The sequence below is a fragment of the Uloborus diversus genome, chromosome 4 (assembly GCF_026930045.1).
Source record: "Uloborus diversus isolate 005 chromosome 4, Udiv.v.3.1, whole genome shotgun sequence".
NCBI lineage: Eukaryota > Metazoa > Arthropoda > Arachnida > Araneae > Uloboridae > Uloborus > Uloborus diversus.
Genome location: NC_072734.1, coordinates 35327458 through 35353747, shown reverse-complemented (window position 1 = coordinate 35353747; position 26290 = coordinate 35327458). Strand labels below are relative to the sequence as shown.

The following is a 26290-nucleotide window of genomic DNA, read 5'->3' as shown; positions in this document are numbered from 1 at the left end:
AATAGGACCAATCTCATAATCGTGTGACCTTAATTAGCGGAGATATTAATTAAAACGTTATTTAACATAACGCTATTCAGGAAATTTTATTTCTTTCCTGTTGCCATTTTGCATATGGGTGAGCAAATAAAATTCTAAAAATTGTTTTAAAAAAGATTTTTTTGGCTGGTGTCCAATTCTTAAAACAACGTTTCCGTCTAGAATTTCATTTTAAATTAGTTTAAAACTGGTTACTCTATCCGGACATTTATCGTCTGTCCTTTCTTATTTTTTCCCATTCAACGTTCTTAACTCTTTTCAGCATATGGAAAATGTTTCTTTAGTAATGTTTATTGATTGTAGTGCAAGTGTTAACTCTAAACATATTTAACTTGTTGCAGGTACGGGACATTTGATTCAATGTCCTAGATTCTTACTTCATCATTATTTTGCTGAATTTATACTAGAGAGACAGCACCAGACTTCAACAACACTATTTATTAAAAACAAATTAAAAGCATGGTTAGTTTACATACGCGTGAAGGAAATGAAAATCAAGTCGCGACTACCACAACACTGGCAGTTTTATACATTAGGCAACACTGTTGCCACACCAAAAGTAAAGCCATTAGAAAAATCGAACAAGGTTAATTTACATAAACATTAAATAAACAACATTAGTAATTAAACATGAACACAAAACATTGAGAATATTCTATTATTCAAATTCTCTATTTTCAGTACCAACAGCAAGTTTATCATTCACTGGCCTCATATTTTGGTACATTTAGGATGTGCGACTAATTATGTTTACTTTGTTGGACTTTTTACCGTCACATGGGTGAGTTTTCGAATTGTAATAAATCTCTTTTTCCTTCCTGTTTCGATTTTTGCAATACAGTTTGTATCGTTAAAAGAACACGTTAAATTAAGATTGTTTGGATTTCTTTAAGTGAAACAGAGTTGAACAAAAAATATTGTTTTTAAGGATTTTAAGTAAAGTTTAATTGGAATCTGATGACTTGATATTAAATTAATGCTTATTGGTATTTAATAAGTCTCGGTGCTTTAGTTTCACGTAATCAACAAAAAAGTGTGTGTCATTTTATGTAAAAAGCTGATTGTAATTGTATATAAATATTTCAGATATATTCTATCAGATTTAATTCAGTTTAAAGTGAGCACATATTATAGTTGAGAATGCATATGTTTTCATCTTTGTGCTAATTGAAAATACTCATAACTTGTATTATTGATAAATATGATTAACGTTAAAGAGGTTCTTGCCAAAAATATGCTCTACTGGTGTTTTGTAAACTTGCATTACGCGTAATTATTTACTCCTTAGCGCTTTAGAAACTGATGTCAGAATAATACAAAAACATCAATTGAACAGCTCTTTCATTTTTTAAGTAGCCCGTGCAACGCCGGGCACGCAGGCTAGTACATATATAAAAATTGAGAAAAAAAAAACTATCTGTTCAATTAAGGCAAGCAAGGTAAATAATAAATGCATAAGAAAAATGTTTCAGCTTTTCTACAGAAATCAGTGTTTTGAGATAACATGTTTCTTAACATACGTCAATTAGTTCATTAAATTTTAAAAAGATGGTTGTATTTAATAGTTTATTATAATTTCTTTACTTCTGGAATGGTTTTAAACAGAAGCCAATGCTTTATTGCTGTGATATACTGTGTATTTCCAATGTGAGAATTGAAAAAAAAAAAAAAAAAAAACATGAACTTGTCATCACTTACAGCTTTGTAAATTTTGACACATTGAAATTAAATTATGTTTATCGCAATAACGAATTACGACAACATTATACTGGTTGAGTTTCTTGGTTCTATAAATGCCTCCTAGTGCAATCATGCTGGCAAAAAACATAATTTCAATTCAAGACACCAAATTATTACAAATTAATGTCAGTGACTGGATGCTGGATGTTGTGTGCTGGATAATGTTTTTACTTTTTTTACTTCCTTTTACAAAAAAGGAAGTATTGTAATCGCGAAAAAATTTTCACTCAAAAATCGGCCTTAATTTCCATTTTGCTCACCCCCAAATGAATGTTGAGTCTTTTTTTCGACCCGACCACACGTACATAAGAACTTATAGACGACCGAAATATAAATTTTGACGTTTCCCGAGTTAATTACAACGAGTTCTCTCGTGACGTCTGTATGTACGTATGTATGTGCGTATGTGTGTATGTATGTCGCATAACTCAAGAACGGTATGCCCTAGAAAGTTGAAATTTGGTACGTAGACTTCTAGTGGGATCTAGTTGTGCACCTCCCCTTTTGGTTGCATTCGGGTGTTTCTAAAGGGGTCTTTTGCCCCTTTTTGATTCAATGTAACAATGTTAACTTCAATGTAAACTCAAGTTGTGTTATAATTTGTCGGACACGGCGATATATCGCCAGTCTTTTTGTCGCCAAGTTTTGTCGCCAGCTTGGCGACAAATTTGGTGGATTTTTTTTTAAAATTTGGTTTCAAATTGGTCACTGTTGATGATATTTAGAGAGTAAACTATTGAATCACATATAATTGCCAATAATGGGGAAATGACATTGAATTGGAGTAAAAGGAAGTCATGTGATGCACACATCAGCTCGTTGTGTAAAGAGGAGTGTGTAAAAACGAGAGTTTCGGATACAAATAAAGTCGACTTCAGGGGACATGGATGAGGAGCCGGAAGGATCACCGCCCTGGAGGAGCACCCGCTCAAGAAGGTTGGTGGACCTCAAAAAAAAAAAAAAAAAGGACAGGACACCAACCACGGTCAAGTAAATCTCGTAAGGAAAAAAAAAAACAATTTCGTACTTGTACCTAAAAAAAAAATGGTTCTTTGATAAATACAAGGTTTAACAAATCATCTAAACCTACATGAAGAAATAAATTCCCCTGGCAATACTGTCATTCAATATGAAGATGTTTTATAAAGACAGTGTTTGAATGCATTTGTGGAAATCAAAGTAACGATCCAAATCTTTAGCAAACGCTCATTATAGCGACACATCGTTGTAGCTAAAGAGGATGCAGTTCGGTAAGTAGGTTACGAGGGAGAATAGAATGAAACGAGGAGAGTTTCACTTTCAAGCTCGCGTTTCATCACTCATTCATTCACTTAAAACGTGAATTTTTGTGATGAAAATGGTTTTTATCTGAATTCTTATGTACCGATTTATTTTATGTTTCATTAGGTGAGCATAGCTTCCTGTTTGCTTATTTCCTTTGTAATCAGTTAACGGAGTAGAATAATGGGACCTATCCGGCGAAAGAGGGAAAGGAATATTTGCAGAAAAATTATTCATTGCTGATAAGCATTGATTGATTTTATCTTGTTCTTTCCATTTCAATCATTACCATAACAGAGTAAATTTCACTTCTTAAAATTAGTGCAGAGAATGTATACCATTGTAACTCAAAAAATGCCTCAGTTACAGTTAAGATGCAATTACAACTAATTCAAAAACCCCGCATTCACATAATTTAAAAATGCTGTACTTAACTCAGTCAATAACCCTGCATTCATAACATCTTAAAATGTCATGCCTATCTCGTGCAGTAACTCCGCATTTATAGGATTTTAAAATGTCATATCTCACTCATTCAATAACCCCGCATTCATATAATTTTAAAATGACATAACCTTACTCATTCAATAACTCCGCATTCGCAAAATTTAAAAATGTCACACCTAATTTTCTCTTTTATATTTTTTAAATGTATAAGATTTTTTTGAAAGTATATATGTTACCGTCTCATAACACATTCTTAACTTTGTGAGCCAAATTGTCAACACCGTAATATAAAAGTTCATGACGTTCTTCAAAGAAAAAGCTTGAATTCAAAAACACATTTATTTTAGCCTATTTACAATATTTACATCTATCTTACTCAACTTCTGCTAATAAAAAAAATGCCGAATTCTTATCATATCACCTTCATCTTAATAAACAAAATCTTATTCTGTTTTACGCTGTTGCCAAAAGTCAAAATAATTTTTTTGTTGCCCCGAGGCGGAAAGGATTATCTCTCTTTTATCTTACATTTTATATTTTTATAAACACCAACATAATTTTTTAATTTTCTCAATGTATGTTAAGGCAGCATTTTCAGACACTGATAGAAAGAAATTTTAGTTTGCTGATTCTAAATCAAAAGAACTCTTGTTTTAACTGCTAAGGCATTTTAACAGTTATTTATTGCAACATTTAGCAGTTTATATTTGAAAGCATTTATTTTGCGGGAAAACTCCAATATTTTTCTAAAATTATTTCTTTGTAGACTTCGAACTTCATAAAATATTTATTTTAAAAAAAAATCTTTATCAGCACCATTCCAAGGAAAACGGTCATTTTATCCCGCACGTGAAGCCTCATATATTTCATAAAAAATAACACTTTAAAATATTAATGAACAATTTTTTTCTGCATAGCAAATTGCAAACTTATGTGTCGTATCTGAAACAAAACATTTCGACATTACCCTTTTAAAACTATTACTTTTTAATGAAATATACGAAACATTACCTGCGAGACAAAGAGTTGACTTTTTCGTGGAATGGTCCATCATTTCTTGGGCTAAAAATTTATGTAATGTTTCACTTTTGGTTGAAAAAGTTGTTCGAAATATGACAGGAATATTTCTAATTAAAACGAGCTGATGTGTGCATCACATGACTTCCTTTAACTCCAATTTAATGTCATTTCCCCATTACTGGCAATTGTAATGTGATTCAATAGTTTACTCTCTAAATATCACCAACAGTGGCCAAATTAAAACAGATTTAAAAAAAATATAAAAACATCGCCAAATTTATCGCCGAGTTGACGACAAAACTTGGCGACCAAAAGTCTTCCGATATATCGCCAAGTGTCCGCCAAATTATAACATCGCTTGAGTTTACATCGAAATAAACACTGATTTCCCCCCAAACAGGTTCAAAAGACCCCTTTAGAAACACCCGAATGCAACCAAAAGGGGAGGTGCACAACTAGATCCCACTAGGAGTCTACGTACCAAATTTCAACTTTCTAGGACTTACCGTTCTTGAATTATGCGACATACATACGCACATATGCACATACGTACATATGCACATCCGCACATACGCACATACATGCATACGTACATACAGACGTCACGAGAAAATTCGTTGTAATTAACTCGGGAATCGTCATTATGTATATTTCGCTTGTCTATACGCTCGTAGGCACTTATCCACGTGTGGTCGAGTCGAAAATAAGAAAATTTATTCATTCGGGTGTGAGAAAAATGAACATTAAGGTCGATTTTTGCGTGAAATATTTTTCGCAAATACAATACTTTCTTTTTTGTAAAAGGAAGTAAAAATAATAATTTCGAAATGGTAGTTTAATAACATTTAAACAAAGGCTTCACACTGTAAAAAAATCGTAAAAAGCCTAAATTTGTTAAGTTTTTCTCGAAGCAGTATTGCTAAATTTCTCAATAAACTACTGCTGAAATGTATTAACAGTTGAAACAAGAATTACTATGTAAAGAATAAATACCTTTGTGCTGAAAAATTAAAATGTCAGTAATAGCGGAATGGCGAATTTCTTTATTTACATCTAATCTATTTTTCCCGTGATTTTAACTTCTGTAACTATCATTGCTGCTAAGCAGATAAGAATGTTTGTTCACAGGAAATAATTTGGATCGATGTATTCTTTTCAAATCAGAATAATGTCTCAATTTGAGGCAAAAAAAGAAGTAAAATAGAATAAAATTTCAAGTTAAAGAACATTTATTCTTCAATCCAGCGTTCCTTTATAGTCACGAACCGGTAAAACTTTAGGACTGGTGTTCTTCTATCATTTTTTTATTTTTATTACTCTTTTGAATTACTATTTTTTAGAGGCAAACTTAACTAGTCATTTAAAAGCTAATGAAAAGTAAAGGGTAACTTTCATTTACTTACAATAACATTTAATTCCAAGAACGAGCAATTCTAAACTTAATAATAAATGAATGCATCTGTGAAAAAATACAAAATATTAAAAAAAAAAAATCATAGTATATAGTTCAGTTTAAAAAAATAGTACACTTCAGTGTTGCCAATCTTAAAAGACAGTATTGTAGTTTTTAACTCTTATAAATGATGGCATTAATCTAAAGTATCGTACCATATCATTATGAGTACTTTTATTATTTTGTTTTAAACAAGAAAACTCTTAACTCGGGCAGGCAAAAATGTGATAGCCTGTGAAGGTCTTCCGGACAATCGGTTAAGAACCTCTGCTTTAATCAGTAGACTGAATATACGTGGTATGATCCAAAAGTAATGAGCCTTACGTTATACTGAGGCATGCACTTCGCACCCTACAGCTCCCTCCGCTCGACAGCGACGGTGGAGAAGAGGAGGCTGTTGGCTTTACAGCGCAACCTAGATCACTTGCCTCCCAGATTTCGGAGCGGCACCATTGGTTTTAACAGTAACCACTATATGGTGATTCGTGACACGTGCGATATGTAAAGTTCGTCAGAGCAGAGCAAGCGATCAAATTTTGCCTCCGGTTTCCTTCCTAAACGTTCGCAATGCTTTAGAAGGGGTTTGGGACTAAATGTCTGTGTTACTCGCAATTAGAAAAGTGGTATAAGTTCTTCCGTAAGGCCGGGATGTGGTGACTGTCGAACCCCAGTCTGATTTCCCGTCGTCGGCCCGTACTGCCGTGAATGTGCAACGAGTGTGTGAATTTTTGAACAAGGACTGTGGTTTGAGACTCTATTAAGTAGAAAAAGCCTCGGACTTATTGGAGACAACGGTGCAACGCATTGTTATGAAGGAGTTGCACATCCGGAAAGTCTGCACGAAACTTGTGCCGGGAGTTCTGACTGAAGAAGGTCCGAGTCGACGTCCCTGTGAAACCCCAGCCTTCCTAAAGTCCGGACTTGTTGCCTCCTAACTTCTTCTTGTTTTCACAACTAAAATCAGCGCTGAAAAGAAACCTTTCGACTCCATCAAGGACATCCAAGCACGTGTCAATGCAACCCTTGCAGATATCCCGGAACAGGGCTTAAAGGATTCCTTTGAGTCCTGGAAAAGTCACCTGCAGAAATGTATTGTTGCAGGAGCTGCCTATTTTTGCAACTATTAGTCAGTTGTACCGATCAGCTCAATAAATCTGTCTTTTTAAACGAAGGCTCATAACTTTTAGATCCTGCCATGTACAATTTAAAAACTGAATGAACATAAATATTTTTGTATGGAAGTACATATATCTGAATTATCCATGCGTGTAGTTGGCTGATTATTTTTACTTAAGTTTAACGGAATGTTTACTTTTTTGTCTACGAAAGATATACTGTGTACACCAGGTTTACATGCCGTGCAGTGGAGGATGTTTTGCAGTCAAAAGGGCAATGTTGTGACCCGCTCCCCCCCCCCCCCCCCCCAAAAAAAAGAAATTTCTGGCTGCGCTACTGGTGCTGATCCACAAACGAGTGATCTTTTTTTTTTCAATTTCCATGGTATTCCGTTCGAGTGTAATATAGATCGCTGGGAGGAGAGAGGCGGGAGAGACCCAATTAAAATCAAACCCCCATGCCAGGATTCGAACAAGGGCCTACATCCCAGTGCCAGCAGTTCCATTAGCGTGCCTCTTAGATATTTAACAAATATATTTAAACAACAAAGTAAAAGAAACAACTCGAAATTCGCAACATCGAGGAACAACAATATTATATCGTGTAGCAACCGCAAGTATCAACTAACAAAGGATTTGAAAGTCGTTTTCTTTTTCGTATCTCTTGTTTTAAGTTTTATGAGGCAATTGTTTCGGTTTTTGAATCAGTGGGATAAATACTATAGAGGGCGCGCGCAACAGCCTATGAATCATAAAACCCCGAAGGAGTGGAAAGTGTTTGATGTCCTTCAAGAAACTTCCATTTGTCTTGCAGACGATATTTTGGGATTTCACTTTTTCGAAACCGGTTTGCCACGAAATGCGTTACCAGCTTACATATTTCCTAACGCTTAAGTTCTCCAAGGGTGAGATTCTAATTGGTGGATCGTGTTATGCACCTGTTCGATTTGAATACATTAATCAATGAGGACAATCAAAACACGGAACTGATATGCTACTTTATTTCAGTGTCGTCACTTGCAAAAAAAAGTTTTAGCATTGAAGGTTGCACGTTAATGAACATGAACATAAAATAAACTTCGAAGAGAATGGTAAAATACATGTCAAATTCACGCTAGTATACGTTGAATACAGGAATGAAGAACAGCACGGAAATAATGAAAATAACTTTATTCTGAACACGATTGAGGAACACGAATTTTTTTTTCAGAAAATGATTAAAATTCATCTCAGATTTATGTAAGTTTATTATTTAATACAGAAATGAAGAACTGCACCCCACCAATATGCATACAGTAGAACTCAAGTTGGACCCCATTCGAATAATCAAAAATTCGGATAATACTGCATGTATGTTGAAAATGGTAGAAAGAAGTGTTAAGTAAAACGGCTTTCAAAAAATTAATCGAACTAATGGGCACACTTTTACATGCTCACGTGCTTGCAAGTGCTGTACATTAGTACAGTATGTACGCAGCTGACAGCTTACTTGTAATGAAAGTTATTAGCTAAATACCTTGATTAAACTGAACGGTTTGACTAGCTTCGCGGAAGAAATAGACGTAATCATTATTTTGTGTATTACAATACATTTCGACAGGCCATGATTGCCTGGCTGAGCACCTCCACAAGATAGGTATCTTAAAATCCAGTACCTGTCTAATTTGCAGTTCTGGCAACATGAATGCTACTCATCTCTTCTCCTGCCGAAAACTTGACCCAACTGATCAAAAACTAAAGTTATTAGGAAAGTTTTATTGGTCTTCGCGATCTGTCATGGACTCCCTGAAACAACTTTCTCTTTATTTCTGCTACAATTGTGAAATCCTCTAATTTACAGATTTATTTTTGATGTTAAATTGTTGCTTTTGTTGTATGTTTGTTTATTGTAATGACTTTTCCTGTTCTTGGCTGCCTTTTACATGTATTAATATATTTCTGAATAAAGCCATATGTAACAACAATGCATTTCGTTCTTATTTTTTTCTTTGAAAGCGATTCGGATAATCAGTAATTCGTATAGCAAGAATTCAGATAATTGGAGCTCTACTGTAGTTATATTCTGAACTATACCACACATGAACACGAATCATTTCTTAAATAATAGTAAAATTCATGTCAGATTCACGTTAGATAAGTAGAGTACATGAGTAAAGAACAGCACCGAACCAATGAAAATATTTATAGTCTGAACTAGCGTGGATGAACATGAATCAAATTGCTTAAAGAATGGTAAAATTCATGTCGGATTCACGTTAATTTGATATTTAATACAGAAAAGAAGAATCGCACTTTAAAAATAAGAATAGTTATATTCTGAACTACACCGTTCATGAATATGAAAAATGTCTTAGAGAATGTTAAAATTCTTGTTAGATTCAAGTTAGGTAAACAATTAATGTAAAACTGAAGAATATCACCATGTCAATAAAAGTATTTATATTCTCAAATACCGTGTAAGAATAAGAACCAATTTTCTTGGTGAATGGTAAAATTCATCTCAGATTCATGTTAGTTTATAACTTACTTCAAAAATCCCGAGCAGCATCTATTTAAAGATAATATCTCATTAATATTAAGTTTACACTTGTAAGTAAAGAAAAATATCTTTACATTCATTGAAGGTTTTCAAAAGATACAACACTTAGTATCTGAAAACATTCGTACCCCCCCCCCCCCCCCTTCCTCCTCCCTTTCCGAACTTCTTTCAAAAAACAATTCTTACATTTTTAAAAATATGAATAGGTTATTAGCACTTAAAAAAAGTTCCATTAAATTTGGTTAAAAAAATAATTATTGCGGCGACGCTTAAAAAAATGCAAATTGCAGAAAACGAGTTCAAGGAAAGATAGGGCTATTTTCGGAAGAAGTGAAAAATGAGCTCCATATGCATTTCGGTGGTTGATATAGTTCCGATGGCGGTGGACAACATTGGAATACCCGCTACGTTTAGTTGTTGTTATCTGTTTTATTCCCTTTTAAACTTCATTATTTTTTTTTTACGTATCAGTGGGCCCAGCATCACGTATGGTAGAAATTGGAACGCATTTTTCCTCACAGTGCTGGCCAAATTATTAGACTAAGACTGTTTCAAAAGCAAATTCTTTATTGATTACATAACTATAGACACATTAACGAACAGTGAAATAATTATCTAATATTTAGTATGCATTCCCTTGTTCTTGATGAGCATTTTAAGTCTTTTTGGCATACCTTTCACAAGGTTTACACCATTTCTTAACTTTTTAAAAAATGAGGTAAAAAATTGTTTATACTCACTATTATATATACTCACATACACATACTGACTAATTACCTAAAACTAACTTTAAATATAACAGAACCCACTAATAAAAAGAAGTAGTGAACTGTTTAAGCTGATTAAGGTTATGTTCCTGGTAGATAGATAAACAAAGAACGTAAACAAAGCAGGCAGTGCTGCCACCTGCAAACATTAAATTATGCTAAAATAACGTAATAATCAGTGTACAGTATGTACTGTACTTTGACAGTGAAATAAATAGTATTTTAGTACAAATAGTGTACAAAAAAAAAAAAACTCTTTAGTCTAATAATTTGGCCAGCACTGTACATGTAAGCAAATTAGTTCGAGCTAAAAATTAAATTTTATTCGTGTGATTTGTTGAGCAAAAATGTTTTATTTATTTATTTATTTATTTATTTATTTATTATTATTATTATTATTATTTGGATATTTTTCAAACGAAGTTTTCATGTTGCGCGCAATGTACAGTTTTGCACATGAGTTTACAATTATTAATTCTTGCGATGCATCCTCAACTATATTGATTGTTACTTATATATTTTCAAAATGAAACAAAAAGAACCATCATTACACAGTAAATCTGACATTTCGTCCAATGATCCATATATTCTTGCAAAAGTAATATTTGAACATTGTAATAAATGAAAAGGTTTTCACTAAGAAATAACATATACACAGTAAGATTTCTTAGGTAAAGAAAAAATGTTCCTTACAAAAATTGATACGAAATTATACAGTACTCACTTGCAGAGGAAAAGGAACGGCCTAAATTTGCTCTTAAGTGTATTAAACTTTACACCTTTCTATTAAGAGTTAGTTCAAATATTCTTGTCGCTCTAAACAAAGTGCGAAAATTATGTGTTAAGTTTAAAGGAAATGTTTCAACAACTATTCTAAAATATTCTTAAATGATATTTCGCTTTGGAATTTTATAACTTGATAAACGAAATTACAATTATTGATCAGTTTTAACGGAAAAAAAGAAAATTTATCTAGCATATTTTCGAATTTTTTTATTGAGTGTTAGTTCTGAGAAGAAGAAGAAGCTGCTACTTTCTTTTCAATGACGATAGGTACGGATTAAAATTAATTTATAAATAGCGTCACTATGACAATTTATTTATACTTTCAAGTTATGACAAAGGTAACTTTGCCACTATCAAAGGTACTAAGACAGAGAAATTTCCACACAAAAACTATCTTAATGAGATTGATGTTAAAATGGATTTTGCTGAGATATTAAAAAGAAATGGTACTTTAAATTTTGAAGCGTGAAATATTCCTTGAAGATGAACGCTCCGCAAATTAGTTTTTGCAGAATTTTATATTAAAAAAATATATATGCTCTGTAAATATATATGACAAACTGTAAATGTATATGACAAACGTGTTTGACAAACCATACTCATCAAGTTGCGAGTATAGATGCCTTGATTTAGCGTTACATATTATCATCGTCATGAAAATTGCAATTTTCTTTGTTCAGAAATACCAGATGGAAAAAAAAAACTTTCAAAATTATGCTACATACATTTCATTTTTTCGGTTAAAACTGTCCAAGGATTGAAATGTTGTTTACTATGTTACAAAATCATTCCTAGAAGACCAACACTCGACGAATAAGTTTTTGTAGAAATTTACAGAAAACATTTACATGTTATGTAAATATTTTTGATGAAAAGGTTTGTTTGTCACATCATGTCATAAAGAGGCGAGTCACGATGCTTCGATTTGGGCAGTACATATCGCCATCGTCATGAAAATTGCAATTTTCTTTGTTCAAAATTACCACTTGGAAAAACTATAAAAAATATGCTATAGCTTTTTTTTTTTTTTTTTCTGCTAAAACTGTCCAAGGACTGAAATTTGTTTTCAAGTTACAAAATTATTCCTTGAATAGGAAAACTCGACAAATGAGATTTTGTAGAAATTGACAGAAAACATTTATATGTTCTGTAAATATTTATGATAAAAAGGTTTGTTTGTCATATTATGTCATAAAAAGGCGAGTCACGATGCTTCGATTTGGGCAGTACATATCGCCATCTTCATGAAAATTGCAATTTTGTTTGTTCAAAATTACCACTTGGAAAAACTATAAAAAATATGCTAAAGCTTTTTTTTTCCTGCTAAAATTGTCCAAGGACTGAAATTTTGTTTTCAAGTTACAAAACTATTCCTTGAATAGGAAAACTCGACAAATGAGATTTTGTAGAAATTCACAGAAAACATTTATATGTTCTGTAAATATTTATGATAAAAAGGTTTGTTTGTCACATTATGTCATAAAAAGGCGAGTCATGATGCTTCGATTTGGGCAGTACATATCGCCATCGTCATGAAAATTGCAATTTTCTTTGTTCAAAATTAACACTTGGAAAAACTATAAAAAAATATGCTTTGGTTTTTTTTTTTTTTTTGTTATTTCCTTTAAAACTGTCCAAGGATTGAAATTTTGTTTCCAAGTTAGAAAATTATTATTTGAAGAGAAAAACTCGACAAATGAGATTTTGTAGAAATGTTTAGAAAACATTCATCTATTTCGTAAATATTTATGACAAACTCCGTTGTTTGACACATCATGCTCATCAAGTTGCGGTTTCATTTCAAATCAAGTAGATTTCCTCATTTTAACGCTGCAACAGCGAGACTTGCGCAACATTTTGAATCATTCGTTTCCTCACACAGAATGAAATTTAACTACATTCCTATATGCAGGTACAGTAATGATTGCAAGCTGATAGTATTGAGTTTTAAATAGCTAAAACGAAAGAATCGAAAGCGCAGTATCAAAAAAAAATTTTTTTTTTTTGGGGGGGGGGATTTTTTTTTTTTTTTAAATTAATTTATTTAAATTTATTTATTGATTTATTTTAAATTTAAACTATTTTTTTAAATTTATTTTATTCTGCTCATTTTTTATTTCACTTTTTTATTTAGTTTGTGTGTGTGTGTGTGTGTATGTGTATGTCATTAGAAGTCATAACTTTTCTAATAAAATATTAATAATAATAATAATAATAAATAAAAATAAATAAAATATTTTTAAAAAATAAGTAAAATAAAAAAGAGAGCTAAAAAATAAAAAAGGAAAAGAGGGTTGAGAAATATTTGGGGGAAGGGGGACTCCCCCCATTGAACTTGGAAGGAATGGGCACTCCTGCGAAAGCGGATACACAAAAAGGGCATAAGAAAACGTGCGTGTTTAGGACTGCTTCGAACAAGAAAGAGAAATGATTTTAAGTGGAAGCAGGCTAGTATGTAAAGCATTGCACAATACAACCCTCCAGTTTAAAAAAATCTTCGAAAACATAAGAAAATGGTTTTTCGGTTCCAAATTTTGTCTAAGGCAATGCAAAGAGAAGTTTAAATGCCACCAAGAGCGTGGGCAGTAAATGGCTGCACCTGCAGAAATGAGTTTGTAAATGAGCTAACATACAATAAATTGGTGGCAAAAAAAAAAAAAAAGAAAAAGAAAAAAAAAAGAAAAAGGAAAAATGAAAAATTAGCAGTTACTGTCGTTTACCTGCCCACGACAGTAGAGTGGTTACTAAACTTTACTTCACGTTCGCTAGTGACATTATTCCATATATCAATATTTATTTTAAAAAATAAATAAATAAAAAGGCATTGTGCACTTTAAAAATAAACTTTTGATCAGTAACGTCATTTGAGAAACCAAGTTTTAATTAACTATATCGTCACTACTGCTTCATAAGTTCTGTTTCATGGTGAAATTAAACCATCATCGTACGAAAAGATGTAACGATTTTTTTTTTTTTTTTTAATGCAGTCGTATAAGTGTGAGCCTCATTGAGCCTCATGTGTAAGTCTCATTGGTTAAATCAAAAGGTGATGAAAATTCTTACTCACCTTATTTCACGATAAATTTTTTACCAGTAAAAAACACAAAACAGTCAAAAATCAAGGTCTATTTTTTTTTCTTAAGCGCGTAATATGCTTTTAGGTCAACCACGAAAGAGGTGATCGAATTTGCGTTGCAAAGAATCTAGGGATAATAACCAATAATATTTTCAAAAATTTTAATTTGAACTTTATTTAACTGTCCATTTTCATTAAAATAACAATAAATTACATCTCCACTTGTTAAAAAAACGTGTAGTTTGAAGCAACTCAAACATTTCTACTATTTTTGTACATTAAAAAAAATTGCAGCAGAATCACATTAAGTTACGATTCATTGTTTAACTTAGAAATCTCTGTCTTTTCGTAGCCCCGTAGGGAAAATAATGAGTAGTCGCCTGAATTTCACAATATGTGATTAAATAACTCATTTAGAGAGTTTCTTCTGATCAGTGGAAAGAAACACTTGTCAAGTTTCGCAAGATACCTTTTCCATTTTGACTTGCGTCAAGGCCTAATTTCATAGAGAAAAAAAAATCTAATTTGTCTTCGAGCGAATATGAAGAAGGTAAAAACAATTATATGTCTTGCCAACATTTAAAGTTGTTCTGCAGTTTTTCTGTAAATCAACGGATATTTATCGTATACGCAGTATTTAAATTGTTAAGTTATAACTTATTTCAACTGAGATTAAATATCTTGAGTGGCAACATTTAATTTTTAATCGCTTTGGAGTTTTTTGGTGTGTTATTTTTTTTCAAAAGAAAAGACTTTCCAGGCTTTTCTCTTTTTTTCTCAGAAACTAAAGATTCTCAAAAAATGACAAGAAATTGTCCAGAACTAGACGACCCTATTTTCTCGGATGCCCATTCACATTTTTTAACAGCAGTATACGTATTAGTTTTTCTACGAAAAAGTATACGCTTTGTCCTGCGAGTAACAGCTGCACATTTCATTTCAAAACGTGAAAACAAAATGTGTATATAAATAATAGTATAACTATATCACGGCTATAATAATATTTAGTTAAAGGCCATGGAAAAATAGAATTTTTCTTCCATAAAGCTAATACCATTAAGTACAAATATTTGAAACAATCCCGCTTCGGTAAATTTTTAAGAACCAGTTCCTCAACATTTGTAACTCAATAAATATCTGACTAATGATTGCGCTAGAAGTTCCATATTACAGCCTGGCTGTCAAGAGATGACACTTGTCCACGCTTCGATTCCGTCCACTTTCATGAAGGTGCGCATCCTAGAGGAAAAATGAAGCACGAAATAGCGAAAATGAGGTTCTAATAAAGAACTTGAAGCTTGTAATTTTTTTTCGCCAACTAAAAGGTACTGTCGCACCTGAAAAATCTCAAAAATAAATAATCACACAACGAAAACATATTATAAGCATATTTTCCCCCTCAAACGCATTCTAAAAATATTTAGTAAATTTTTCAAATTTTAACAAAATGTTTCTCATCAAAATTACGTACGTTTATTCTTTGCCAATAAAAATAAACATCAACAAACATCGATCAGCAAACGATAAATTACACATTAAACTGTTTCACTCAAGATATTTATTATAATCTTAAATCGTTATTTCAGAGCTTGAATACGCCACCTCCAGGTGATTTTAAAAACTGCCAAAGAGGTATAACATGACAATTTAGTCCGAATAAGGCATGTATGATTGGACAGGCATAAGTGGATGAGTCATTTTGTTTTTACCTCTTTCATGTAGCTGCCAGAGACTGCAGTTTTTTTTTTTTTTTTTTTTTTTGGCCCAGAGCTTTTTTTTTTTTTTTTGAATTGCAAATATTTGCAGTTCTCGAGCTTGAATACGCCACCTCACGGTGATTAAAAAACTTAGCCAAAGAAGAAAAATATTTAAATTTTGACCGGACAAGACATATGTCGCATTGGACAGGCCATACACATGCACAGGTATGTCCGTCTTGGTTTTATCTCTTTTAACAGCCATTAGCCGGTAACTGCAATGCTTTCTATAGTCTTTTTTTTTTAATTGTGAATATAAATTATAATGTAATGAAATGTGAAAGTTGCAGACGGTAAGTTTTGAATAGTTCGGTAGTTAACATATAAATTAGAAGGGTATCGCTTTAGATGGTAGAAGGCTGCTAATTTTTCCAAGAAGTTCGCAGGAAGCTTTGAAACTTATGAACAACATAAATTATCTCCGCAGTGACACTGACGAGAAATAATAAAGAACATTTTTCAAGCTATGCTTCTTATGGAACATTGTGGCGGCCGAATGAACTGAAAAAAAAGAAAGAAAAATAATTAAAAAAAAAAAAAAAAAAATCGTTCCATTGGTCGAGCGAATTCAATTCTCAGAATTCGTCATTTTTATGCGCATTTATCTTGCTTTAATTGCGCTGAACCGAGTAAAACAAGTTTCACTCAAAAGACTTACATTTCTGGAAATAATTGAATTTTAGTTAAACTAAGACATTTAAATAAAAAATGTGTTTCTTGAATTTTTAAGCATTTTTAAGGGTCCTATATACTTAAAAATTTGCATTTATACTGTAATTAAAGTATACTTTAACCCTGTACAAAACTATTTCAGGAATATGCTTTTAAAAAAATAAATTATGTAATTTGGGTTTAATTATTTTTGAGCATTTTTAAACATGTCTTCTACTTATAGTAATTTATATCAATATTACATGTTTGTCTTGTCTAGGTAAGTTGTGTGATTGTGTAGGATATACAAAATAAATTTGATAAATTTAACTGTATCGGCTGAAACTTAATTCGATTTCTTGTTTCAATCTATACCGTCGACAGCATATGATATTCAATAATCCTTGTTAATAAAGCATAGCTTAAGCTTTATTAAAAGCATAGCTTCTATTAGACTGCTTTTTTTGCGAAATATAATTTTAGATTAAATTTTTAAAATTAATTACCTTATCGTTGAAGTGCATTACATTTTTTTTTTTTTTTGAGAAAAAAGTATTTTTAAAAACGAAATGATTTTAGCAGAATTTGTAGACGGTTTCCGATCGATTAAGTTCTTGAAAGCAAAGTTTCATGTACGTATTTATTTCTGAAAAAAATTACTTACATTAAAATTGTTTACCATTTTCCCGTAACCATGGCATATTATTTCCTACGATTATCAGAAATTCCAATGACAAACATTGCAACATGAATTTAAAAATAAATTTCTATACATAAATAAGCTTTTTTATCCTGGTTTCCCGTTAAAGTTTTAAAATATGAATAAATACATAAAAAATGATTTGAAGTGTCATAACATTATAGATAAAAGCAAAATAAAATAAGTAAATGGACAGAAAAATGAATAAGTAAATTAAAGTCAAAAATAAAATAAGTAGTGAAGCTGATTCGCTATTCAAATAAGCAACAGGAGACGCTGCAGTCGAGGGCCAATGGCACTTGAAAGAGGTATAACAAAGACCCACCCACTAATCACTGTTCAATCAGACATCTGCCTTGTTCGCGCCAAATTCAAATGTTTTACTTATTTTACTAATTTCCTAAAACACCACAACGTGGTCGATTCAAACTCTAGAATCGCGAATAGTTGTGTTATGAATTTTTTGCTTAGTTTTATACTATTTAGAAAAAGTTAACATTCCAGCCTAGTTAAATTTATCAAAGCTATTTATTGTATTCCACACAATCATACAGCATACTTAAACAAAACACACATATACAGTCGAACTCGCTTAATACGATAGCAACGGGACCGCGATATTTGCTCGTTATAACCAAGTGCTCATAAAAAGCGAGTTCGTTAAAAAATCACGAAAATTTGTCATAGTTGCTCCCTTACTTTGCTTTGAACTTTCTTGTTCTTTGAACTCTCTTAGGTTGCGTTCGACGAAACTCACCGGTCGACCGGTGAGTAGCCGGTTACTAACCGCAGCGTTCTATGATCAACCAGTCACCGCACCGGTTACCATTCTAAGCTGTTGATTCGTTGATTGGAGCACGTGATTGTTAGCTGTCGCGTGATCAACTAACCGGTCGCTACCGATCTTGCTCGTCGAACGTAAACTGAATGTCTCTTGTGTCATCGTGTTTGAGGAATACTGCCGTGCTAAGCACAGATGTGGTATCTGCAGCAGAGCTCAAAATGAGAAATTGATGATTAAAGTTTTACAACTCGTTTATTTGATTTATGACTGAATTAAATGCTCAACTTGCGGTAGTTGTTTTGTAAATAACTGATCTAAAAACCGTAAGAGAGTATTTTTGAAAAAATCTTAATTTAAAATTAATAAATGTAGTTACGACAAATTTTCTTTTCAAAACCTTTTCATATACTAAGCTATTTTCACCGTAAGTGACAATTACTAGGCATTTTTAGGGGTATCTGCACAGATACGACAAAAGTAGCTTAGAAAAACGTGCTCAATGTAACATTAAATAATACCTACTGAAAACATCTGCTTTCTTTGGACTTAGCTGTTTCGCTTTATTTTGTTAATACAAATCTAACAGAATCTACCTTCTGAAAGATACCATTTTCAAAACTCAAGACAGTTAAAACTGTAATCCATAACAATTTTCTGTTTTTTATATTCAAAGAATGTGTTTTTTTTTATAATGTTTTATTTTCTAGATTCATTTTTACCGAACATAGAGATAATTTTGGCAGCAGACGATACTTAAATAAAAATATTACTGGCCGTAGAATGAAATGCGTTTTTTTTTTTTTTTTTTTTTTTTTTTTTTGCATGAAAGAATTAGATATGAATATTTTAATAGAAAAAGCTGAATATTTACTTTAACAATTATGCAAAGTTGTTTTAGTTTTTATTATCAACCTGTATCAACTATTCAACGGTAAACTAATTTTAATATTCTGTGTTACAATAAAATGCTACATTATTAAATATACTGCTTTAACTAAGGTATAAAGGTCGTATCTACAAACTACTAAGGAAAAAAGTGGTAACTGCGCAGATACCACTTTAAAGGCTTAGTATTTGTCACTTACGTTCAAATTGCCTTAGCAAACTAAGCAAATTTGCAGTTACGACTTTTTTCTTAAAGCTTTTTTTAATATTTCGCGTTCACAAATCGCCGAAAAACTTGAGATTTAGGTAAATTAAATTAGTAACGACCACCTGGTGACAATAACTCAATTTTGATAAAATGTGCAGATACCACATCTGTGCTTAGCACGGCAGAATACACATATACACACATATATTACTTTTAAATGCTTCTTTACTCCACAAATTAAAATGGTGCTGTCATCTCTTGTTTTCAGAACTTGTGATTTATCAAAAACTTTTTGGTTGACTTTGGAATGTTAAAGAAAATTTGCCAAAAAAGGGTAAGATGAACTGGAAGTCAATAGAAATTTTATGAATCAAAAAAATATTGCGCGCTTTAGGTGGGGTTTGCTCGTTAAAAGAGTGTTATGCTCCCGTAGACTTAACATTGTACAAACCAAGTATTTCTGTTTACTTAAGTTTACTCATCGCATCCCGGCAAGGAAGCGACAGAACTCAAAAAAGCATCATTGAAGAAAATCTATGTTTTACGCAATAGTAGATTTTAGCGATTAAGTCTCAACTATTACAGTACGCGCAAAAACGAATTACAATGTGATGTTTATCGCTCAGTTTACGCCTACTTAAAGTTAAAAAAAAAAAATTATCCTAAATAATGAAAATATAATGATGTGTCACTATTGAATGAATCATCTTTACGCCACCACGCACCACTTATGTAATATAAGCTAACTTTGTGCGAGTTTTGTGGCAAGAAAGAACATTAAGTTTAGATTTTAAACCAATAGGTGGTACGTATTCCCCAAATTGTAAGCCGTAAGTTACATGCTGCGATGCAATGTAGCGAAACATTACACCAACTTTATTTAACGTGACAAAGGCATTTTTTTTTAGAATTCAGTTTTGTTGCTGAAAAGTCTGTATAATTTTCAGCTAGTTGAGAGAATACTGAATTCCCACTACAAAATCAGTCTTGGTATACGGTTCGATTAGTTCTAGACGGAACTTCTGTTTTTGGTTTTAGAAGGGAAATAAATTAGAACGAATCCCAAAACGGGTATTAAAAGAAACAAAGTTCTAATATATAACTTTAAAAGTAATTTTTGTATCATAAAAACATACTATAAATGAACTAAAAGTTTGATAAAATGAGAAAAAATAAACGGGTATATTTTATCGTAAATTTGAAAATAAAAACAAAAATACTTGCGGTTTATTGAACCATTTTGGAACGAAGGCATTCATTTGTTTTAATAAGAAAACAAATGTAGATAGTTATAGCACTACTACTACATTCAATAACGGTTGGAATGTTCCAAAGATAAATACATCCTTTAGGAAACTGTTTTCTTTTCATTAACTATAAATAGGCTTCGATCCAAAAGTAAATCAAACAAAAATTCGTAGTTCTACTTATATTAGGAACAGCTGCGTTGACCACGATGTGATGATCCGTTTCAGTTGCGAAGAAATCGAGAAGAAATCAGAAACGGCGAGGGTTTTATTGGAAAATGCGCATCAAAAACGAATTAATTGCGTAGAAAAACAAATATTTGTTGATTTTGAAGCATAACTTTTGCTTTTTTTTTTTTTTTTTTGACATCATCAAATATTGGGTTTCGCAGAAACATGAAACACGGATTCTGGTTTTTTTCCCTGAAACCTCTGTTTAAAATATGGATTGACACAAACACACGCATTTAAAAAAAAAATTAATCATGAAGTTTAAATTTGAGGCTTGAGAAGAGAAAAAAAAATTTAAAATATCATTTTGATGTTATCAACGTAAAGTGACACAAACACGGTTAAGTCATTATTTGGCTTTTCCTGGTATTAACAAGTACAACTTTAAATACAAAAAGAAAGGTAATTCCAAAAAAAAAAAGAATTTTGCACGGTCGAAGTAACCATATATGTAATTGTCTTTCATTTTTTCAAAAGCTCTTTCGAAACCTTTAATAAAACCTTTTACGAAACGTTCATTTATATTTAGTACTAGTGGTACCCGCACGGCTTTGCCAGTATTTGAAAATTAAAAGGTCAGTTGGTTCGCCTGTATATTTACAAAAAGAAGAAAAAAAAATGGATGGTGAATTTCTCGCCAATTTGCTCGCCCATGTTACGGTTCCACGTTATGATATTTTGTAATTTACTCAACCACGTTATGAGCATTTGCGAGGAAAAATGTTCTTAAAATTGAAAAAAAAAAAGAACAAAAACGAATTTTCGAAAAATCGCTTCGAAGTGCACATCCCCATGCTAGAAACTAATTTTGTGCCAGATTTCATGAAAATCCGCCGAACGCTCTAGGCGCTACGCGCGCCACAGACATCCAGACAGAGATCCAGATATCCAGACAGAGAAACTTTCAGCTTTATTATTAGTAAAGATTTATAACAGAAGCATACGTCATATTTTCATTAAAGGTCCATAAATTTGATGTTCAGATTGCCTTTTCCGTTAATGTTTCCAGAGGCAGATTGGACCGCCGGCCTATTGGCTGGCGTGCTCTTGCGCCCTTGAACCTGTCATCTTCATTTTTTGTGCCCTCAAACCTCTGCGCCAACGTTTTCTGTTTCTTTTTCTTTTCTTTTCTTTTCTTTTCTTTCTTTTTTTTTTGAGCCCTCGAACCTGTGTACCTTCGTTTTTTTCTTCTCGCTCATGAACCTGTGAGCCTTCGTTTTTTTTTGTTTTTTTTTTTTAAACTTTTTAAATTTGTTTATTTCAATTTTCTTTTTGCACCCTTGAATCTGTGTGTCTTTGTGTGTGTGTGTTTTTGCGCCCTCGAACTTATGCACCCTTTGGGAGTCAAGCTTGGCGCCCTCTTAGGGGATCTAGTTCGCCCCTGAATGTACCATCCAAATAGTTCAAATAGCTTATCTTATAAAAGAAGCTTCAAAAATTAACATTAAACCTTAAGTATGAAAGTTGAATTCCCGCGTCAGGTTAAGAACTTAAGCCTGTTGTGATATTTATTTTTGTTGACAAAAAGTTGAGAACCTAGTTCGAACAATGGAGGCAAATGGTGGATGTGCCATTCAATATCGTTTCAATAAAAGTTTCATTTCTGACATAATCGGAATGTCGTATATTGATAATATTTGAGTATTTCGTCCACAATTCCTTTTATTATTTTTCCTACTCTTCATTCGAAAAACACTGATTTAAAGCTTCACCTAAACCTCATTGTCATTGCTTTTTTGAGTAATTAATTTCGATTTCACCAAAGACTGCAAGTTTCGCGGTACCCTTGAAGGATCTACACGGAAACCGATTAAAAAATGCTAATTCAATCCTTTATTTATCACATTGTCAATTACATAGAAAATCTGTATTTTTACTACTACGTAAGAATAAATTAAACAATATAAGTAATTCAAATTGTAATTATAACCTTATCTTCGCAGTTAATGACGAGGAAATGAAATGGTACATTAAAATATGTTCGGTACGTAAAATTCGAAAAAATATCAGGACATTAAAAATTTGAAAAAAGTTAAAAGAGAAATTAAGGTGGTATAGAAAATTTTTTTGTCACCTCAATTCTGAAGATGACATGGAAAAAATTAAAGTATAGGTGATGAGCTCATACAATGGCATCTGTAACTAGAGCAAGACTCTAAAAGATGTCACCCAGACAGAAGTGCCCCGAACCTAAAATTTTTGGAAGGGCTGAAACTCCCAATTTGTCGAATGAAACTACAAATTTTGCAGAATGGAACTCCAAACTTTTCCCAATGATGATAATTTTGCCGTATCTTCATACAAAATTCGCCGAATAAGGAGATCCTATGAGGTCACTGTGACCTCCCGTCGGGGTGCCCCTGCACCCAGAACGTATACAAGTTCATAGAACCCTTAGTGCCCATTTAGTGTGTATGAAGGAAATAAATTGAAACAGAAAATATCTTTCAAATTATTTTATTTCTACGTAAGAGCAAAATAAAAGATACTTGGGGCTCAACCCATTTTCAATTTCGTTCACCAACCAGCGAACAATATAAATTTGGAATGCATGAGTATCAGTGCCATTCCAAACCCATAATGTATTTTATTTAGTTTTGAATATCACGGTACTTTACAGTACTGTGGGTAAATAAGGAACTAAGCTATAGGGCTAATATTATGGGTCTGGGAGGAAGAACATGATCAAAGTGACTATATGTCCCGTTTTCAGATACTCCGTTTCTGGTATATTATCGATCGATCGATATATTATGATAGTATATTATTCTGATACATAGTATAGTATTCTGATATATTATGATAGTATCGGTGCTATTCCAAACCCATAATGTATTTTACTTAGTTTTGAATCTGACGGTACTTTACAGTACTGTGAGTAAATAAGGAGCTAAATTATAGCTAATAGTATGGGTCTGGGAGGGAGAACGTCATCAAAGTGACTATATGTCCCGTTTTCATGGTACTCCGTTTCTGATATATTATCGATCGATCGATATATTATGATAGTATATTATTCTGATATATAGTACATTATTCTGATACATTATGATAGTAAGTACCGGTGCCATTCCAAACCAATAATGTATTTTATTTAGTTTTGAACTCTGATGGCACTTTACAGTACAGTGGGTAAATAAGGAGCTAAGTTATTGAGCTAATATTATGGGTCTGAGAGGGAGGACATGATCAAAGTGACTATATGTCCCGTTTTTAGATACCCCGTTTCTGATATAATGGAATGTCGTATATTGTTCATATATGGTAATTTAATATACAATCCCTTTTAATATTTTCGCTACTGTTCATTTGAAAATACTGATTTTAATCTTCGCTCAAACCTTATTTTCATTGACTTTTGTCCCTGCACGTACTGAAGCGTCTCGTTTTCTTAAGGGAGAGAATGGAACTCTGAACGCTTCAGATAAAAGTATCTGGATTGCGCTTTTTAAGCGTTTTCATGACAGTAATAATTAAATCATGCATAATTATTTGGTGTATCTTTGCTTTCTCGGGCCTAATCCACTCATGGAATGGGTATTTTCATTTGAGACATATTCGTGGACTAGCGAAAAAGCTCAATTGCAAATCAGTTCCGGAAGCAATGCATATTGTAAAAGCAAATTGCATGAAATTCTGCTAATTTCATTTTTCATTTGAAATCATATCCAAATGTAATCCAGCAATACACGTACCTAAGGTTAGTAAGTGTCCCGTATTGAGGGAAAAAAAAGTGCTCACTGAAGACATGATCCCACTGAATTTAAATTTTGGGAGGGCGAAAATTTTCAATTTGCAAATGGAATTAAAAATTTCGTCGAATGATGATACGTTTGCCGTATAGAACTTCAAATTTTGGCAAATAATGATAATTTTACCGAATCTTCAGACTCAATTTGCCGAATAAAAATTTTTTTTGAGGGTCACGGGAGGTCGCCGTGACCCTCCTAAAATTCAATGCCGATCCCATCGGTGCGCTCTTGCTTACCCACCCCTTGGATCGGCGCTTGGCCAGAAACCGACTGTTAAAAAGTCCATAAAAATGATGACAGACTAGTTCATTTTAAGATTAAAAAAGTTTTTGCTTCTCCCACTCTTTTATTATGCGCGAAGCAATTCACTATTTTCATTAGTCAAACTCTTGATTACTTATAATTGTCGAAATAAATATTATAGTGGCCACCGTGAAATACCAGTATTACAGCAATATCTATGCTCCAAATTAAGAAAAACATTGCGTTTTAAATGTCGTGATAAGTTTTGTTAACGACCAACAAAAATTGTAAAATTCTAGGGGCTAGGAAAATATTTTAGGCTTTAGACAAAAATACGTTTTTGGAGTTTACAGAAAAATTCAGTTTAATATAAGCATCTGAAAGATCCTTATTCAGATAAACTAGTCGTCAGAGTATTTTTTTAGTCTCTCGAGATTTGTCAGACTATGATTGTACTATTTTCAAAAAAGAAAGAGAAAGAAAGAGAAACGGAAAAAAAAAGGAAAACAGAAAAAAGGAATAGAAAAGAAAAGGGGAAAGAAAATAAAAATGAGAAAAAAAATAAAAGGGGCAGAAAGAGAAAAGAAGAAAAGAAAAGAAACAGTAAAGAGAAAGAAAGGGGAAAACGAAAACAAAAAAGAAAAGATAAAGAAAGAGAAAAACAAAACGAAAGAAAAACAAAAAAGAAAAGAGAAAGGAAGAGAAAAAACAAAAAGAAAGAATAATAAAAAAGAAAAGAGAAATAAGAAGGAAAACGAATGCAAGAAATTAAATACTCAGAAAACAAGTCAAATAACTATTTTCTTAGCAGATAGAAAAGGTTCTCTATAGCATAGTCCTGCGAAGTATATGAAGATGCGTGTCTTACAGGTAAAAAACTTACCTTTGTTTACATTTTTTCTTCTTCGAAGTCCCCGCTTCTGATTTTTGTGCTTGTAATCCAGAACAGCTTTCTCGGTGGCAAAAACAACAATCTGGCTCAAGAGTCCAATCTCCGCGCAATCCCGCCCGAAATCACATCCTATTGTGAATCAAGAGAAAAGCGAGGATCAAGTCTCTAGCGGAACTATTGATGACTCCGTAACGCTGTGCGTAGGATTTTTCACCGAACCTTTCCTCTCTCTCTCTCTCTGTGCGTAAGCGGAAAATAAAAACAAACAAAAATGCTAAACGCCGTCTCTGAATACTACATGTGGTTGGGAGTGCGTCCGAATTCCCTTTTGCGACACAGATTTCTTCTTTTTTTCCCTGTTCGGGTGTTTGCCGCTTTGCAGAACGAAAATTGGCAGAAAGCCCATTGTTGGTGAATGGGTAGACGGTGGAATTTCAATTGCATACTTGATTGGCCTTTAGTGCTACCTTTATGTAGGATATTGGATTATGTAGCGGAGGTTTTTGCTAGGACTCAATTATAAACGTCACGTGGTGGATGCGTTTCTCTGATCTATGTGCCTATTCCAATTCCTTTTAGAACCCCTATGTCATGAGGGTTCCTCGCAATTGCGACATTAGTGCTACCTTTCGGTATGGAATATGTAATGGAGGTTTTTACTAAGAGTCTCAAATATA

The 26290-nt window shown here is 32.6% G+C and overlaps 1 protein-coding gene across 1 annotated transcript in view; it reads right to left on the bottom strand.

The window, feature by feature from the left end:
• LOC129220225 (metabotropic glutamate receptor-like) overlaps positions 1-25874 on the bottom strand; it is a 66807-nt gene extending 40933 nt beyond the window's left edge. Inside the window, exon 1 of the mRNA XM_054854589.1 lies at positions 25605-25874. The gene's annotated coding sequence lies outside the window, so the exon portion shown is untranslated. The remainder of the gene's footprint in view (positions 1-25604) is intronic.
• Between the last annotated feature and the right edge of the window lie 416 nt (positions 25875-26290).